The 15,166-nt window shown below is 40.8% G+C and overlaps 1 protein-coding gene across 7 annotated transcripts in view; it reads left to right on the plus strand.

The window, feature by feature from the left end:
* NFATC2 (nuclear factor of activated T cells 2) overlaps positions 1-15,166 on the plus strand; it is a 190,241-nt gene that overhangs the window by 140,242 nt on the left and 34,833 nt on the right. The window lies entirely within an intron of this gene.

A 15,166-nucleotide genomic window follows, 5' to 3' on the forward strand; every position in this document is an offset into this window, starting at 1 on the left:
CTGTGAAATTGGGGCTAATAATACTTGTGCTATCTACCTGTAAGCTGTAAAATGCTATAGAAATAAATTGTTAAATCAGTATGGGGTTATAAGAAAAGTTTTTTGTAAACCCTAAAACACTCTATTAATGTAAATTATCAGTACTTTTATATGATTATGAAGAATTTCATGTTTTGTTTATTTAACATCCCAAGGTCACAAAAAACAAGGGACATTTAGAGTGTCAGAAAGGACTTCCAAGGCTCCATAAAATCTTATCTTACTCAGGTAGTATAATTATCCATATAGCTTTTGCACATGAAGAACTCTGAGAAGCTTGGTAGACACATTCCATTTCCTTCTCTTTGCACCCCCTCCTCCATTTCTGTTTTACCATATCCCTCTTCATCCACCCGTGATCTTGGATCTGGGAACCAGGAAAGCTGATCTCTCACCTAACTCTACACCTGGGTGACTGTGGGCAAGACATGAGGCTTCTCTAGAAGGTGTCTAATCATAGTGAACAAAAACTAAAGAAGCCCTTCCTGAAACATTGCTTTGAGGGACTAGAATTCCCAGAATACTGGACTTGAGTTCAAATCTTCCCTCATATGCTACCAGTAAGACCCTGGGTGAATCATTCAGCTTCTCTATCATCTGCAAATTGAGGAGATTGGATTTTGTTGTCCCTCAACGTCCTTTTTAGTTCTAAATCTATGATCTGGTGTTGCTATTTGGTGTTGCGTCGGTAAGCTTTCTCACCCTTCCCCTTCCCAGTATTTAAGGAGCCACCTTCCAGATGGTTCTTGACAAAACAAAACAAAAACAAACCAAACAAGTTCTGAAATTCTGAAAACCAGTTGCTGCTGGAGGAACGTACTGATGTGATTTGGGATTGTACATGCAAAACCAACCACAAAGCCTACTTCCAGACTGGCAAAGCACTGACGCCACCCTCTTCACATTCCAGAGCCAGGGTCTGAAATGAGGAGAGCAGACGGCCCCTACCCAGAAGGCTAGAGGGTACATCATTAGCGACTCAGGCCTGAGAGATGTTTGCCAAGATGGGTCTTTTTTTATTGACTTTGGCTTTTTGGGGGGAATTTTTGTCTCTGAATTAGAATGGGCTTGCAGCTCTGGAGTGAATGTCCCATTAAATAAATAGTAAAAATTAACTCTGCCTTAATGGCCTGTTATCATGAGAGATGAGTGCCAGCTGTGAGGAAGGCAGCCTAAGCCAGGGCCCCAGATGTATAACATTCTAGGGTTTAATATTTTGTTAGTGCTACTTAAAGATGTTTGTTGCATTTCTCTACTTTAATTCTATGTACCGAATATCATAGGATCATTGATTTAGGGCTGGAAAGAACCTTTAGAGGTCCTCAAGTCCAGCCCTCTCATTTAACAGATGATGAAACTGAGGCACACAAGTGAATTGACTTACCCAGGATCATAGAGCTGGTAAGTATCTGAGGTGGGATTTGAACTCAGTTCTCCCTGGGTACAACTCCAGCACCCTACGTCATGTGCCACACTTCTTATCATATTTTGTTGTCATTCAGTAGTTTTTCAGTCATGTCTGACTCTTCATGACCCCATTTGGAATTTTCTTGGTAAAGGTGCTGGAATAGCTTGCCATTTCCTTCTCCAACTCATTTTACAGATGAGGAAACTCAGGCAAACAGATATAAGTGACTTGTCCAGGGTCACATAGCTAGTAAGTGTCTGAAGCTGGATTTGAGCTCAGGTTCCTGACTCCTGGTTCAGCACGTTATTCAGTGTGCCACCTAGCGGCACATATATTATTTTATGGTTTATGATTATCCTGTTCATTAGAACTGGAAAAGAACTTGGAAATCATTAAATCTAATATATCATTGTATAAATGTAGGAGTAGAAAGTATGGAGATTGAACTGGATCTGTCCTGACCTTGGGGCCCATCTGAATGGTTTATTTTGTTTTATTTTAGGCAGATCCTTCATAATCTAGCCTTTGGGGAAATTGTAGAAGGCATTCCCACTTATTTCACAGTCAGGGTCAGCTAGGGGTTTAATTAACCAAAATTTTTACCGTAATATAAATCACTCTCTCTCTGCCTGACCACTGTCACCCCCCCCAATAAACCTCCTTAATATAAATGATCAATTTTTGTTTTGCTGGGAAATGTATTTTTATGGAATAACTTTTGTTCTACCACATTCCGTAAAAGTAGAATTTTTGATATCTTGATGTCTTCAAAATTAATGTAGTTTACTCCTATTCACTTCCATTCTGCCCATCTTCCCGCTGGTACATTTTATATTTCCGTCTGCTTGTGGGGTTAGAAGGGGGGAATCTTTTAGAATTTTCTTGGGTGATGATGGAACCATTTCAACACATTAGCAACAAATATTTATCAGGTGTTTCTTATGTGTCAGGCGTCATCCCAAGGACTGGGCATAGAAAGAAAGGCAGATCTGAGGCCGCTTCCCTCAAGGAGCTCATCTTCTGGTGGGGGTGATATCATGCCAACAACTGTGGACACAGAAGATAGAGATATGTCTGTCTCTATCTGTCTGTCTATCTGTCTATCTGTCTGTCTCTCTGTCTATCTATCTGTCTGTCTGTCTGTCTGTCTGTCTATCTGTCTGTCTGTCTGTCTGTCTATCTGTCTGTCTGTCTGTCTGTCTATCTGTCTGTCTAGGGAGTGAATGGAAGGTAACCTCAGAGGGACTGGGAAAGGCATCCTGAAGAAAGAGGGATTTGAACTGAGTCTAGACAGAAGTCTGGAAAGCCAGTAGGTAGAGGTGGGGAGGGAGAATATTACAGGCGAGGGGGGCAGAAAAACACGAAGTCAGGAGATGGAGTTTAGTAAGAAATAGCAAGGTTTCCTCAGTTACTACTATTCATAGCATTGTTGCCATCTCTTCAACATTTTAAAAATTAACCCTAGATGTGCTGAAGTTGAGAATGTGAATAAAATGTGGAGGGATTTGGGTCTCTTCTGCTTTTTAAGAAGCTCAGTAGTCAGTAAATGGAACTTCTGGAAGATAAGGAATGATGTCCCCAGCAGCAAACCTTGTTGCTTTCAAGGACTTGGGTGACATCTGTAGCTTGCTTTAGCCATCATGAAGTCAGTCTCAACAGATCAACCAATATGACACTATCCTTGGCCATTTAGGACAGGAATTGAAGCCTGGGAAGTTGACTTTATGACAGTATTGTCTCTTGTAGCATACTTGGACTGGAGTTCTAGGGAGTTTGCAGACCAGAAAATGGGTTTCATCTGAAGCCTATTACTTCCAGCAGCCAGAGAAAGTCAAAAGGGCACGCTTGTTAATTTTAGGATGGACGAATGTTCTGTTCCATTACACAAATTAGCAATGGGGGTGATAATTTTCAAAGGTTATTCCCCAGTTAGTTCATAGATCTTAGAAAATCATAGGACGTCAGAGCTGGAAGGGGTTTTAGAGAACGTGCAGCCTGGCCCCTTCATTTTGTAAATGAGGAAACAGGTCCACAGAGTATGTGACTTTCCTAAAATCAGGGCCAAAAGTAGGTCTAGAACTTAAATCTCCTAAATCTATGTATTTTTCTTTTCATTGTATCTTATTACTTGTAATGAATTGCTTACCATCACAACCTGGAGGTGAATAGTGACTCTTTCATTTGATGGGTGTTTAAAACCAATTAATTCAAAGTTCACCAGTGCCCTTTTTGATCTTATAGGTTATGAGATTCTAAGATTAGTTCTAAAACAGACCTTAGAGAGGATATTTTTGTGCTGTATGTATCAGGCATTGTGCCAAGGCTGGAGATAGAAAGGTAAATTTGAGGTCCCTTCCCTCAAGGAACTCATATTCTAATGGAGATGACAACGTGCAAACAACTGCTAACGTAAAACATTCCAGCTCTGGAATTCTGTATTCTCTGTGACTGTGGGCAAGTCTCTGGGTCTTGTTTTTTCCATCTGGAAAATGAGGTGATTGGACTAGATAGTTTCTAGATCTAACATCCCTCCCAGTTCTAAATCCTGTGAACTATCATCCTGTGATTCTCTTCTGTCCTCCCAGTGACTCAAGGGATCTGCTTATGCTAGTCTTGATTGAAGCAGAAGTTAATTAAGGAATTTTGTCAATATAATAAATGATACCTTATGGTGTTGTACACAATAAATGTGTAAAATGTGTCTCAGAAGAGGCTGTTCCATTCCTTTTCCTTCCATCCCTCTTCCTTCCTTCCTTTCCTTATCTCCTCCTCCAGCTTTGACATTGTTTGTTCTAAGGTCTCTTCCAGCTCTGGAACTCTGTATTCTAAGAAACTTCCCAGCTCAAACATTCCATGTTTAGCTCTGACATTCTCATTTCTTAACTCCCTTCCATTCTGTGGTCTACATGCGAAAGGCCCTTCCAATTTGGATGGCCTACCATTCTATGAGCACAAACTCTAAAAACAAGTCTATTATTTATAGCCTGGAATTGTCAAAACCAGTGATCAAGTTTCATTCTACAAATGCTTTGAGTCTATTTAGACTTCTAACAACTCATTTGCTTAACCAGGGCAAAAGCAATGCACCATCAAGTATAGCTGTGGTTGTTCCTGATGCTAGAGAAAAGTGGCCTCTCCCTCAGAGTGTGGTTGGCACCCTTGTTGGCTCAGAGCAAGCCAGGAAGAGACTCTTTGTTTCACCATTTGCACCCTTGTTTTTGCACCCCCTCCCCACCCTCTTGTCAGACTTGTTTCCTCACACCTGCACTCCCAAAAGGGCAGGGCACAGGATATCAAGGGTAAGAATGTGTGTAGGTGTGTTTAGTTGCCAATTTATAGGAGATAAAAGCAGACATTTTGGGGATGCAAGTTCAAAGCCTCTTGGGTAGTGAAAACTAAATAAAATTAGATCAATAAAAGAACCATAAAAGACAGAGATGAATCTGGTCATTTAAAAAAATTAAAATTTTAAACATTTTTTAGCAAAGGTGCTATTTGGGCACTGGAAGGGGTCATCTAGTGATGAGTAATCTCATTTACAGAATTGCAGAAGTAAAATCTCAAGTCTCAAGGGGACCTCTGGGATCAGCTAGTTGCATCCAATACTGGAGCATAATGTACGTTTATGTTGTTTCTGAGAAGTGGTACAGGTACAAATACTCTAAGCTAAAGTATCCTTGGAGCTCCTCTCCCACTTCTTCCATCATCTCTCAAAGTCCCATGGAGTTATTAGCTTCCATTTGGTCAAATCTAATTTTTGAGGAGTTATTTTCTTCAGTGAGGTTTTGTACCTCTTTTACCATTTGGCCAATTCTAATTTTAAAGGAGTTGTTAAGGAGCATTTTTTGTGCTTCTTTAATTTAGCTGTTAATTCTCTTTTGGTAATTTTCTTGCATAGCTCTCATTTCTTTCCTCAATATTTCCTTGGTCACTTTTATTTGATTTTAAAATTGTTTTCATTCTTTTTTATTTCTTTAACTCTTACAAGAACTCTCGTTGGGCTCATGTCCAGTCTGCATTTTTCTTTGAGGCTTTGCATGTAGATGTTTTCAAGTTATTTTCTTCTGTGTTTGTGTCTTCCTTGAACTTTCATGTCACCATAGTAGCTTTGTATTTGATTTACTTCTTAGTTTGCTTATTTTTCCAGGCTACTAGTTGATTTTGGACTTTAGGTTAGTGTTAGGCTGGGCTGACTTTTTTTGGGGGGGGGATGTTTGCCAGAGGATTTTTTGTCCTGCTGTTTTCACAGCTCTTTCTGGGGGGCCTGTACATTTTCAGTGCTTCCAAAGTAGTGTGATCCTGGGAGAGGTCTGTTTACTGTCCTCCTGGTCTGTACTCTGCAAGCTCCTGACTCAGGTTTGAGTCCATTGGCTTGTATGTGGTTGAGTTTCCATAGCCTAGTGCCAGTAACTGTTCAGTCTCTAGAGAAGGTTCTTCTGGTTCAAATCAACTAAGGAGTTATTTTGTTCAGTATTTTTTGCACTTCCTTAATTTAGCTGTTAATTCTCTTTTCATAATTTCCTTGCATAACTCTCATTTCTTTTCCCAATTTGTTCATCTGTCACTTTGACTTAAAAATCGTTTTTGTTCTTTTTTATTTCTTTAACTGTTCTGACTCCTCCTTGGTTTTGTTCTTCTTCCCTGGTTTATTTCACTGCAGACTTATGTGTGGGGCTATCAGTTAGTTAGAATCTTCCCTCTGCTTTTGAGCTCAGAGCCACACAGATATGTTTCTGCAACTTGTTCCTTGCTCCTTGCAGAGGTAGGGTCCTTACTCCCTTTTGACTACTCCTTACCCTGGAACTGTGACCTGGTTGGAACTGGGACTGTTAGTCAGAGCTGTCAGATGGCATCAGTTCTTGCTTCCAGGGATAGTACAGGGGCCCCACGGGATCTCTTCCTGCCCCAGTGTTCAGTGTCCTTATCATCCTTGGACCCTAAAGAACTCCTAAAGGCTGTTGACGCTGCTGTCTCACAACCTCCTGTACTGTGCTATGCTCCTGGCTATCCCCTACCTCAAGGTTCACAGACTGCTATGTCAATCTTTTTAGGCTTTACTGGGCTGGAAAAATGATATACTGTGACTTTTTCTTGACTTTCTCAATCATGAATCAGTCTGATGTGTTTTCTAGGTTTTTGTGGAGGAAGTGGTAGAGGGGCAAAAGCAAAAATATTACCTCTTAGCCTATGGTCTTGACTCTAGCCTCCTCCATCACTTCTCAATGCCTAAAGCTACTAGAAGTAGAAGGAGAGAGTGTTCAGTCCTTGGTGCTACAGCTGATTTAGAATCAGATGACCTGGATTTAAATCCCAGTCCTGTAACCTATTACCCATTTGACCTTGGGCAAATCAGCAGTTCTCTGGACCTCAGTTTCTTCATCTATAAAATGAAGGAGTGGGAGTAGATGACCTCTAAGGCCCCTTTCAGCTCTAAACTCAAGAAGGACATTGAGAAATTGGAGCTAATTCAGAGGAAGATGACTAGTATGGTGAAGGACCAGTAGACTTACAAGAATTGGTTAAAGGAGAAGGGAATGTTTAGACTGGAGGACAGAAATCTAAAGGTGAACATGACAGGTGTCTTCAGATATTTGAAGAGCTATCATATCATAGAAAGATTAGGTTTATTTTGCTTGGAGGACCGAAGAGGACAGAATCCATAGCAATGGTTTGAAGTTGTGGGAAGGTAGACTTTGATTTTTTGTAAGAAAAAACATTCTAATAATAGTTTAGCCCTGTCCCAAAGTGAAGCAGTCTGCATTGGGAGATTGAGGGGTAGCCACTACTAAAGGGCTTTGCATAGATGACCACTTGTCAGGGATAGTCTAGAGGGGATTCTGATCAAATATAGATGGGCCTAGGTGCTGTATGAGATCCCTTCCAACTTAGAGAATCAGAGAATTTTAGAGAAGGAAGCAATATAACCTTGAGAAGGATTTGTAATTACTCCTTAGAACTTTTCTTCTTGGTGCCCTGTGCCTGTCCTCTGAAATCAAAAAGAACTCCATTCCTCATCATGAATGAATTGATTCAAACATCAGGCAAGTAAAAGAGTAGGAAAGTCACTGGTGTTTTGGCCCTGGCATCCCCAAGTGACTCATGTTGTTTGAAAGAGCTGAGGAAGTCTAACTCCCCTGCAGACAGAGAAAGGGAGGGAGACAGACAGAGACAGGGAGGGGAGAGAGAGAGTGAGAGAAAGAGAGAATGTGAAGATATTCTCTGCCTGTTTAGAAGTAGAGCAAAAGCAGTCATTTCAGTCTCCCATGGCTGAACTTTCCAGGTGGTTCCAGTTGCCTAGTCTATGCATTAACTCACTCTGCCACCAGATCAGTCACATTCATTCATTCTTCATGTTTGGTTCATTCATTCACAAACATTTACTGAATGCCTACTGTGTACAAAGTACATATCATAATAACATTTCTTCCATATTTCAAAATTTTTGTGATTTCATTGTCAACTTCTTCATGCTTTAGGAAATGATTTTTGAGAACTGTTAGATCCAAAAGTGTTTTTTCACCTGGTAATCAACTTTCTAATGATGAACTTCTGTGAAATTAGTCCCGTTCATCCACAGATTACAGAGATTTGGTTACAGTGTCAGAAGACCAGGGTTCAGATCTCCACTGTGCTGCTACTTATTGGTTACCTGTGTAATCATGGCAAATCACTTCCATTTACCAGGCTTCCCATAAAAGGAGAGACAACATGGGAAGGTCCCCGAATCAGAGAACCTGGGATCAAATCCTGACTCTGCCACTCACTACATAGATGACTTTGGACAAGTCACTGAATCTCTTCTGAGACTTGGGTCTAATCCACTTAGCTCACTATGTGACCTTTGAAAAGTCTCTTCCTCTCCAGAATAATTTCCTTTTCTGTAAAGCATGAAATTTAGACCAGTAAACTCTTAGATCCCTTTTATTTCTGACTTTTTAGGAATCTGTGTTTGGAGCAAACTGTGTAGATTATGTCTTAATCTCCACCAGCTCTTACTGATTTTACTGTGTAAAGACAAGGTCTAAGGTACCACTCTTAACTCTGAACCAGAGTGGTACCTTATGTGTGTGCATTTCTGTGTGCATAGAAATTAAAAAGGACTGAAGCTGCCTTGTTCCAACTTTCTTTTTGCAATAGAATGGGTTCTAGGTTATAAATAAGGGAGTGACACACCTTTGGGAGAGACTCCAGGGGTGGGGAACCTGCAGCCTCGAGGTCACATGTGGCCTTCTAAGTCCTTGAGTGCAGCCTTTTGACTGAGTCCAAGTTTTACAGAACAAATCCTTTATTAAGGGGATTTGTTCTGTGAAGTTTGGATTCAGTCAAAGGGCTGCATTTGAGGACCAAGAGGCCACATGTGGCCTGAAGGCCACAGGTTTTCCCTTCCCCCCCGGACTAGTCTGTTTGGTTAGTGGTCCATTCTGACTAGAACGGAGGAACAACAAAGATCTTTGTTGAATACCTGTTGCAGACCAATTTTCAGCCTGGTCTTGCACATCTACAGACATTTTTGGATGTGAATTAAATTTAAGGCAGTCTGACTGCAATTCTGGCCTGTCTCACTTTCTACTCTGGAGAGTTTTCTTCTTTTTTTCATGTGTCAGAACGATGCTTCCAGTCCTTGAGTTAAATTTTTTTACTTTAATTTAAACTCCTGCTGAGTTGGTTATACTCTACTTTTGCCAGAGTCTCCAGAGCATTTTTTTTTTACTCTCTAAAAATCCTTCTCTATATTCAGAGAAAGGACTCTAAAGCCAGGTTAAAAACTTTAGCTTTTAGGTATAATTATCATATCAAATCATCAAGATGGTGGCTTGTAAATAGGATGGGGTTTTGAAGAGAGCCATTTGGTGAGTATTTTTCACACACACCCACACGTACACACACACCCACACACACCCACACACACCCACACACACCCACACACACACACACACACACACACACACACACACACACATGCACTCCTTCAGTTGTTTTACCAGGCTCTTGCCCAAAGTTTGTTTTCCCTATCATTTTGACCTCCTTAACCTCCTTGGGTCTCAGTTTCCTTATCTTTTAAGTAGGAATTTAGACTAGATGGCCTCTGAGAGCCTTTTCAACTCTAGACCTGTGGTCCTATGATTCTTCAACACTTTCTGCAGGGCCAGGTATGTATATGTTATATATAATGCAGGCATGACTTAGCAATCTTTTCCATGCTATGATCTCAGGCTGAATGTTTGGCCCAAGTATTAAAATCTTATCTTTCTAAGTCCAACCACCAATCTCTGTTCCCCCAAGAAACTTTCCCTGACCACCCTAGCCTGCCCTCTCCCTAGTTTGAATCTCAATTAAACTTAGTTTTACCACTGACTTGGTGTTCATTATATACTTCCTTGTCTTATTGAGTATCTCCTTTTCACAGCTAAGCTTCCAGAGGGCAGGGACCATGCCTTCTACTTTTTTTTTTATTCACAGTAGGCACTTGACTATTATTTGCTTGATTTTATTTGGAAGATGTTACAGATCTGTAGCATTTATCCAAAGGCAGATGCTCCCATTGTTTGGGGAGTCCCCATCAATGGCATCCAGTCAAAAATGTGCTGGCCGGTGGATCAACTAGAAAATTTATTTTCTTGCCTTCAGAAACCAGTGCTTGCCCCTGTGTTTGACTCTCTCCATCCACTTTGTTATGATAGCAAAGGCAAGTTCTATGGAAACCATTGTGAAATCCATTTGTGGAGCAGAGCACAGCACAGCACAGCTGAGCAGAGCTGAATGTGACTGCCCGGGGAGCTGGGAAAAGCCATCTCTCTCCTTTTTTTCATTGTTGTTGTTGTTTGCTATGCTTGGCCCAGGCTTGCTTTGGACCAGGACACTCTAATTTTTCAGGGGGACCCAAGAGCAACCTCCTCTTTTTTCCATCCTAGCAATATAGCCAACCTGGCACAAATGTCCTCCTCTTTCCAGCTGTTCCCTTCCAAACACACCCCTCCTCCTAAAGATAGCATTTCTCAGTGGCCCAGGCTGGTGGAAAGCATGAAGCATGAAGGGATTAGCCCAGGAATCCATCTGGCCTGACAGGCTGGGTTTCCCTCTATAAATAAGAGTGGTGTTTTCAGGCTCTGGACTCTGCAACCAGCTCTCCTTCCCTTCTCCGCTAACCCATAGGACAGCCAGATTTCAGCTTTGGTAACAGGCTTTGCTGTTTCTGGGGATGGAAAACAGAAACCAACTCCCTGCTTTTCAAGCTTCTTGTGTGTTAAGAAATTCATGCCCAGAAGAGTTTGGCATGTGAACCTCTCCTTTACCTCTTGCTACCCTCCTACTCCTTTTAGGGGAAAGGGGAACTCAGTTCCCCTTAATCACTGGTTTCATGTTCTGTCAGGAGCTGTGCTCTATGAATTTATATGATAATTGACTCAGTATTAGTAAGTGCCAATTTGCATCTTACTTTGCCCTTAATCGACACGGAAATGACCTAAGGCCATGCTCTTTTTCCACTGAATGTCAAGCCCCTTGCTTCACTAGCCCCACTGTACTAGGAGTCTTTACCAAGTCTGTATAGGATGAACCTCAATAAGGTTAAATTTTTGGGTGACTCTTGACCAGGCCTAAAGAGGAATGTGGGAGTGTGAGGAATCATATATTCCTTCAATGGAGGAATCATAGATTTAGAGTGAGAGGCCATCAACTTCGACCAACTCCTTTATTTTACATATGAGGAAACTGAGGCACAGAGATATTAAGTGACTTGTCCACAGTTACAGAGGTAGCATTTGAGGTAGGATCTGAACCCAAGTCTTCATTATTCCAAGTCTAATATGCTATCTGATATGCCATATTGCCTCTTAAACATTGCAGTCACATTCTCCATACTTGCTTATTTCTGGGAATGATCTCACTCTTCTTCCAACCTTTAAAGTCAATTCTGATTCCTTCTTCTTCTTCCATATCCAATCAGTTGCCATGCTGTCTAGATTCTAGAGCCAAGGATCCATAGATAAATTTCAAAGGGTCTCTGAATGTAGATGGAGAAAAAAATCACAACTTTATTTCAAAACAATTGATTACCTTTACAATCCTATACATTTTGTTTTCATGCATTTGAAAACATTATTTAGTAGGCCTCACCAGACTGTCCATGACACTCAAACAGTTTAACAACCCTTGTGCGATGACCACACTCTGTTCAGTCTTTTCCCATAAATGCTATCTCAGTTAAAGCCCTTATTACCTCTTAGCTGAAAGATTTTATTTGTCTCCATACTGTTTTCCTGGCCTCCAATCTTCACTCACTTCCAATCTACCCTAAAACTCCCTGCCAGATTAACCTTCCTAACGCCTAACTCTGGTTATGCCATCCCCCCTTTCAAAAACCTTCCATGAATCCTTATCGACTCCAGAATAAACTCTGAAACCTTCATTCCAAGCAGACAAGACTCACCACAATATCACACTAGCACACCTTCGTAGTCTTAGCTTCCATTATTTGCACTCTGCGTTTTCTTTGGTATCAGGCTGCAATCTCTTTAGATTCACCATGTGTTCTTCCATTGATTATGATTCTTCTGAACTTGTGATATTCCTTGATTCGTAGCTATAGAGTATTAATGAAAAGATATTGTTCTTAAAGAGATGGGTTTTAATGACAATGAATGATTTGAGGTCATTTGACTGATCTGGCATACAAACTCAGGTCTTCCTGATTCCAAGACCAGTGTAATGTCCACAACATTAAGCTGCCTTTTCAAATACATGCATTAACCTTTCATTAATCTTGTATAGGTTTATCATAATTTCAGACCTATTCACTTCCTGATTGTAAAGTAATGTTTAGTCAAAGTTTTAGATGCTGGCACCTGTAATTAATGTGACCACGCATCACAGGGCTTTCTTAAGCTTTTTTTAAAGCTATCTTTACAGTAAAATTCTAGAGGAAGCCCAGATTCATGAATTTACTAAAAGTTCTTCATTGTGTTTGCTGGAGCACCCATACATACACCCACATACTAGAATGGAGGACAAAGCAAACTTTGAGCCTCTTGGGAGAATTGAACCTGCCATCTCATTAGCACTCCCTTTGAAGCAATTGAGCTCACCATACCCAGAAAGGTGGCTAGGGGTATTGAAAACATGCAAAGATCCACTCTTCCATGTCTGAGCTCATATACGGCTCTGGGAAGGATCTACCATGACTGACACATACTAGTTGAAATTGCCATTGTATAGGTGTGCTTTTAGGAACTGCCATCAATAGAGGACCTAAAGCACTAGTCAATCAGTATTTTGAGTACAGAATGGAGCTATTTGCCCAATGGAGAAAAAATTCTTGTTAATTTCCTTATTTCTGCTTTTGGACCTATTGAATACAGCAAAGTGTGGTGTCATGGAAAGAGTAGAGGACTTAAGTTCAATTAAATTCTCACCCCTGTCCCTACCGATGTGACTTGGACAACATTTAAATGCTGTGGGCCTCCGTCCCCTCATCTGTAAAATGAGGAACTTTGGATTAGATGACCTTTAAGAGCCTTTGTAGGTCTAAGTATATGATCTTATACAAGAGAATAATTATTTAGATACAAAGACTCCCTTCTTTAAATCTGTGTTGGTTCCATGACAAATGATCCTTCCGCTTTGTATCTGGCCAAGTCCCTCCTGATCAGGCACTGTATATTCATCATTAATGGCAATCTTCAGCCCTCATGATTTCTTATTTGTGGACTATGAAGATATGCTTTGCAGAAAATGAAATATAGTAAAGCACATGTGGCCAAGGATCAAGTAAGCATTCAGAGGTGGATTTCTAATAGCTATCTTTCTTAATTGGGAACTCCCTGTTGCCACCAAACCCAACCCCCAAGATTCATAACTATGAGGGACCATTCCCTCACTTCTGGTTATTTGCCCATCTCCTTTCCCTAGCCCTCATCTGGGATAAATGGTAAGTTGTGGAGGAGTGTTTAGGGGCCAGGCCAGAAAAGGAAGAAAAAGATGTAGGAGTTGGCAGAGCTTGGATTGGAGAAATCTCTATGGTTTCCAGTAGGCTTGACAACCAGAGCATCTGCTGCTTGCACCTACAAGAGCTGGAGAAAATTTCCAGTGTGAAAGGATGCAGTGCCAAGAAGATTAGACTTAATAGTTAGGAGAGACCTTCTGTACCCTGGTTCTGATACCATTTAAAGTGTGACCCCAGGCACTTAAAGTCTGTTTCAAAAGAGCCCTTTTATTGTAAGTGGTTTATAAACAGATTTCCAGAAGGCCACTGAGTTCTTTGCTTATGGTCACAGAATCTGAGTTCAAATCTTGGTCCTGTATTTTTTTTACCTCACGCAAATATCTTAACCTTTCTGGGCCTTAGTTTCCTTCCTTGTAAAATGAAGTAGTTGGGGGGCAGCTAGATGGTGCAGCAGATAGAGCGCCAGCTCTGGAGTCAGGAGGACCTGAGTTCAAATCTGGCTCATTCACTTGACATTCACTAGCTGCGTGACCCTGGGCAACTCATGTAACCCCAATTGCCTCCAAAAAATAAAAATAAAATGTAGTTAGATTAGGTGACCTCAAAGGTTCCTTCCTGCTCTAGAGAGATGATCCCAAGAATTTTAGAGTCATAAAGGGATCTCAGTGAGCATCTTGTCCAACATGTCCTCTGAAAATGCTCAGTAGGAAATAAATATACTCTATAAATATGTTATTATTATGCCTATATCAGCCCCTAGACATTCCATATGATCAATCCTCAGAGTAACTTGAGCCAGATGACCTCTGAGGTCCCTTTTAAATCTGAGAGTCTAACCACATCTCACTGGCCACCTTGAGAACATGCAAAAGGATGAAATTATTTCTTCATTCAACAAACACCCAAGCATGGTGCTAGTTTCTGGGTGGATGCAAAGATAAATATGAATCACTCTTCATTCAAAGGAAGTAGGGAAGATAAGACACATTGATAGATAAACCCATACAATATGTAAACATAAATGAGGGATAGAGGTAAAACCAAAGTGTAAAGAGAGTTCAGAGATGGGAGAAATTACATCTGACTAGGAGAATCAGGTAAGGTTTCATGGAGGCCATGGCATTTGAGTTGAACCTCAAAGGTTGGATAAAATTTCGACAGGCAGAGCTGGGCTTTCAGAAAACAGTGTGAGACAAGGCACAGTAGTGGGTAAGTATGGAGTATATTGGGGAAACCACAAAGGACTTACTAGGGATGGAGACTATGGAGAGGAATAGTTGGAAACTAAAGTTGTTCTTCAAGAACCTTACATCCTACCTTAATGGATAGTGATGGACCAGACTGTGGAGAACTAGAGATACCAGGCTAAGAAGGCTTGGCCTTCATTTGGCAGATAGTGGAGAGTTATCAAATGCTATTTAGCAGGGAAGAGACAAGATCAAACTTGTGTAGTAGGAAGTTTAACTTGGAAATCTGTATGTAGGATGAATTGCAATAGAGAGTGATGAAAGGAAGAGAGATTGCTGTTTGAGAAGTAGCAACAACCTTAAGGCTGTGACCTACTTAGCTACTAGTCAGCAACTCCCAATAGTCTGTCTGCCCAACAACTTACCTCAAGTGATTGCGACAAAAGGACCATTTGCAAAGCTTGAGAATATTACTATTAAGTCATAATAGGGCCTTTCTCTTCTTGAAATTCTTAGTCCTCCATCAGCACCCACCATCAGGGTTAATAGAGAGTTCTTTCTCTTAACACCTTCTAAGATTATGAAGGTTTA

This window comes from Notamacropus eugenii, chromosome 1 (assembly GCF_028372415.1).
Source record: "Notamacropus eugenii isolate mMacEug1 chromosome 1, mMacEug1.pri_v2, whole genome shotgun sequence".
Lineage (NCBI taxonomy): Eukaryota > Metazoa > Chordata > Mammalia > Diprotodontia > Macropodidae > Notamacropus > Notamacropus eugenii.